At 50.3% G+C, this 5,186-nt stretch overlaps 1 pseudogene; it reads right to left on the minus strand.

Moving 5' to 3' along the window:
- Positions 1-1,516: 1,516 nt before the first annotated feature.
- Positions 1,517-3,747, minus strand: LOC123158394 (WAT1-related protein At1g09380-like; annotated as a pseudogene).
- Between the last annotated feature and the right edge of the window lie 1,439 nt (positions 3,748-5,186).

A 5,186-nucleotide genomic window follows, 5' to 3' on the forward strand; every position in this document is an offset into this window, starting at 1 on the left:
ATGATGACAGGTCGGTGGTCCGAATGGCGTGGGTCACCATTGACGACCCGATAAGCAGGGAATCTGGGCGCACCAGCCTTGTGTAGCGACTGTGCGATCTAGCCTTTCCTTAATGTATTGCTCTGCTGTATGACTGTTATTCCTCCACGTGAAAGTATCACCAGCAAACCCCAAATAGCCAAGCTCGCAATATTCCAGCGCCTCCTTAAAGTTATCCATACATCGTTGGCTCCTCGGCACCCCCCCCCCTCTTTCTCCCAGGCATGTGACAGCTCATTAAAATCTCCCCCACACAACCATGGAATATTGTTTTGGTTTTTCAGGGTTCTCATCAGCTTCCAGGTTCTTCCTTTCTCTTCCATCTTCGGCTCCCCATATATCCCCGTAAACCTCCACTTGAACCGATCCTCTTCTGTAATCTCAGCATCAATGTGATATTTTGACAGGAATCCTACCACCCGCAAGTCCATTTCCTTCTTCCAGAACAAAGCCAAACCCCCTCCTCGGCCCTCGCTGCCCTTCGCTACCATGCACGTCATGTTCATCTTCCATATTAACCATTTAAGTCTCCGTTGCTCCATCCTTGTTTCCGACAAGAAAAGAACATCGGGGTCCTCCCTCTTATGGAGTTCCAGAAGACCCTGAATTGCCGGGTCGTTCCCCAACCCCCGGCAATTCCAGCAGATTAGCCTCATTGGTTCGCGCAGGGCTGTTCCGACAGCCCTGCGTCATTGTTATCCTGCCCTGCCTTCCTCACATCTTGTACTCCATCCCCACGGCTCTTCTTTGGGTTTCCACCCTCCTCCACTTCCATAGCATCGGCCCCTCTTTTCTTCTCCAGGCTTACCCCTTGCGCCCCCTTATTATTTTCCTCTCTAGGGATCCTTTTGAATTTCCCGCCCTTTCCCTTCACCCTCTCCTTCTCTGTAGGGTTCAGCTCCACACCCGCACCTCCTGCTTCTGCTTCCTTCCCGGCATCCCGTAGCTCAACCCCCTCCTTTTCACCATTCCCCTTCGGTACTGTATCAACCGGGCCTGCCTCCTCCGGTACCCCACCTTTAGTGACTCCATCCTTCTGATATGGTAGCGCCTCTCTCCTATCTCCCCTAGTGAATAAGGCTTTTTTTGCTCTCCCATCCGATTCCCTTTCTTTCTCATCCTCCGGTGCCTGCTGCAGCTTTAGAGGGCTTGTTACTTCACCTTCAGTCTCACTTCTACCCTTCTCCTTACCACCTGCAGATACTAGCCCCTCCCTCCTCCAGGACGGCCCGTCACTCCCCGACTTGCTTCCATTGCTTGACCCACCGTACCTCCTTCTTGTGAAGCCAGCCCCAAACTGTCCTCCACCCCTTCTTCGCTCTCCTAGGTTAGGATTGCCATCTGGTACATACCGCATCCAGCGTCCATACTGTGCTTCCTCCCCCTTCTTCAATTTCTTCTTGCATTCTCGGTCAGTGTGACCCATAATTCCACACGTGAAGCAGAAGTCCGGTAGGTACTCGTATTAAAAATGGCACTAGTTCTTTTCCTCCTCCTCCTTTCTCTTACCATGCTCCTTCACAATTGTATCCCCATCACCATCTTCTTCATCATCCAGGAACATGCCCCTCATCAATGGCTCATCGACCCTAATCCTAACCTTCACCCTGAGCGCCTGACCTATGGCCGTTCCATCTTCTCCCGCATCCACTTCGACCAGGTCTCCAATATGCTCCCCCATCTCTTCTGCCAGTTCCTTGCACATCATGCCAAGGGGAACATTGTAGATGCGTACCCAGATTGGTACCTTCTCGAAGCGATATTCATCAATGTTTTTGGCTGGATCAAAATCCTCGATCACGAGCAGATCCTTGTCGAAGGTCCATGGGCCATTCTCAACCGCCTTCCTCTTCCCCGCCTCCTGTTGGAACACAAATAAGAATCTATTCCCCCCCCCCCCCAATCTCCTTTGCTTCGAGCCTGCTCATGGGGCACCAGGCTCTCCCCAACGCCGTCTCCATTCCGGCAGCATACCCCGGTTTGTCCGAGATTAGTTTCCCGACCGCCTTGAAAGCCGCCCCTTCCTGCTGTTTCTGCATCGCCTTCCTCCACCCGATCTTCACCCCCTTCCTTTCTGCGTCCGACAGGTTCATCTTCTTCAACTTCCCCTCCACTCCCTCCATCCTCCGCTTCCAGATCACGCTCACCCGAAACGAGGGAAACCAGATTGACTAGGGTTTGGTGTTTTACGACCAGGTGCCCTGGTTCACCTAGAAGGCTTATGGTGGATGGGTTCAAAGGTTACACGACGGGGGAGATCCCTCTCCTGTCCCGGCCCAGAGATCGAGGCCGAGGGCGCTTGAGAATCCACGAGGACAAAACCCTAGCGACGGCGCAAGGGAGACGACGGGCGAGATCGCCTCGCAATCGCCAAACACCCAGACCCTAACCGTCACGCTCGGGACGGACAAGCTGGGGCAGCGACCCCTTGATGGAAAATGTCTTGGTAATATAATGATCTTGGCATTAACTGATGGTTTCTATTCGGATGACAATGAGCGATGACTACCTGCAACTCGCACCTGATCACGCAATGTATGATTTGTATTTCATTAATCACGCAATGAATGTGTGGAAGTGGTACATCAGCTCCCAATTGGAATAACAGCCTACTATATCAAACCGGCAAGGAGGAGGAATTGGCCGTGTCACTCTTCGGCTCCGGGCCCTTGGCGGTGATCTTCGCTTCACTTTTGACGTCAACTAGGGCCGCCGGTCTGCTCATCTCACTCCCCTTGCCCCACAGCACCATGTACAGCCCGCCAACAATGAGAGCAGACCCAATAGCATTGCAGCGACAAAAGAGAAAAAATGTCAGGACTCTCAGAAGAAGAAATGCTGAACAATGCCGTCAGGATGAAGGAACGTACCTTCCGACGTGCAGCTGCTCGTCGAGGACAGCCCACCGGAGAACGGCGACGACGACGAGCACCACCGGAGAACGACGACGACGAAGAGCGGGCCGCGCGCCTGGATGCACCACGTCATCATTGCGAACGTGACACCCCAGCCCACGATCCCCTAAAGATGCATGTTCTTGTTACGCCCCGCCACTAAATGGTGACTTGGTGAGTGAGATGATGATCAGCGTAGTAATTACCATATAGAGCACGGTGTACAGCCTGATTCCGAGCCCAAGGTTACCAGCCTGCTCCGGTCCACGGCGGCGCTGACGCCGGCGTACTCAAGCGATACTGTGAGGGACATGATGGTCGTGCTGGTGTATGGCGCCGAGAAATCATCCGACGCCTTGTTTTGCAAAACAAATTTAGTAGTCAATGGATCATCATATCACATACTGACAAAGAATTCAATGTTCGGCTCGATCTAGACGCATACCTGCATGACGAGCCAGGCGGCCCAGGCGGCGGTGCTGAGGATGACGAGGGCGTCGCCGAGGACAGTACTGGCCGGTGGCACCTCCGTGGCGGCGATGGCGGCGTGCTCCGCGTAGCGCCAGTTGACAGGGGAGGCCTGGACCTTGAGGAGCGGGCCCTTGTACAAGGGCATGATCATGGAGCCGCCGACGCAGACGAGCGTGCCAGCCACCTTGGCCTTCCCGGCGACTGTCCCGAGCCGCACCGCCTCCATCCTCAGCGCGGCGGCTATGGCGAAGGTGATGGCCTGGACGATGTTGCCGATTGCGCAGGCCACAGTCGGGCCGGTGGACTGGAACCCAACAAAGAAGAGCACCTCGCTCACCGCCATGCTGCACGTGCATGCCCGCCCGAGCAGCGTACGGAAGCTCGTCAATCATCTGGAATCTAACTGCTCAAAACAAAAAAAAATTGGAATCCTTTCTGGACTAGCTAATCTCTCAAATTCACTGCTAACGAACATCGAATGGGCAGCAGCAACGCACGATAGATATGGTAGCAGATCCAACGGCCTAAGTCACCCGCATGGGAAGTAATTGTCTGTCATGTTACTGGGTTAAGGCCCAGCGTGCTCGCCTGGCCGGCCCAACTAACGCGACTACTAGCTAAGAATTTCGGACCCAGGTCTTACTGATTAGTCCCATACCGCTTTTGCAAACTTCTTTACAGATGTTTATAATGTTGATTGTTAGTGCAATTGACACCAAGTGGTCAGCTTGGTAAGCTATCAACAAAAAATTACAATCACTGATAAATGATTCCTGGGTTGTGACTCTCATCACAACCTCTATTAGCACACCGACATGGTGTGTTCAGCTTTTTTTTTATGGTATGTCTTGTTTTTTTAGAAGGCTATCCTGGCTGGTGTGGAGTGCAATGAATCTTGTTCGATTTTTGTCTAGTATATAGTTTGTGCTTACAAAATTTCCTATGATAAGTCAATTTGGTTAATATCACTATTTTTTTCTGGTAAAAACGCAACAGAGTAAGCATCCCTCCCTCCCGTCATAGAAGATTATAAACATCACTTTAGTTTTCCTATTTTCGCAGTTCGAGTGTTGGTCTTCTTAGCGGCTTTTTGAGTCCTTGTTAATGTTTTAAAGCGAGACCTGAAAAGCGTTTTGTTCTATACAAAATAATAATATTGAGCGAACGAAGAAAACCAGCGACAAATAGTTTGTTAGGTGTCCCAAAGAACTCGGCAAGTTTACATTGTATGTACCTTCCGATGCTTCGATGAGTCTTATCTTTTTATTTTGTTAATGGCACCTTGTTTATACTAAACAAATAGAGATTCATAACATGAGTCTTAGTAGTTAGTTTAAAAAATATTAATGTTAGTAGCACTAATAAATATTGGCCCACACGAAAGGTACAATAATACATACTGCCTCTAGTTGTCGTTGCGGCGACGTGTCTGTGTGGTCGTGTCATCATCGACATCTTGTATTTGCCTTTGGGTCACTTTTATATAGAAAGGTGGGAGAGGTTAGCCTGGCTCGTGGAGTCAATGAATCTTGTTCGATGTTTGTCTAGTATAGTTTGTGCTTACAAACTTTCCTATGACAAGTCAATTTGGTTCATCTCACTATTTTTTCCTGGTAAAAGCGCAACAGAGTAAGCTTCCCTCCCTCCCGTCATAGAAGATTATAAACATCATTTTTCTTTTCCTATTTTCGCAGTTCGAGTCTTGGTCTTCTTAGCGGATTTTTGAGTCCTTGTTAATGTTTTAAAGCGAGACCTGGAAAGCGTTTTGTTCTATACAAAATA

This window comes from Triticum aestivum, chromosome 7B, assembly GCF_018294505.1.
Source record: "Triticum aestivum cultivar Chinese Spring chromosome 7B, IWGSC CS RefSeq v2.1, whole genome shotgun sequence".
Taxonomy (NCBI): Eukaryota; Viridiplantae; Streptophyta; class Magnoliopsida; order Poales; family Poaceae; genus Triticum; species Triticum aestivum.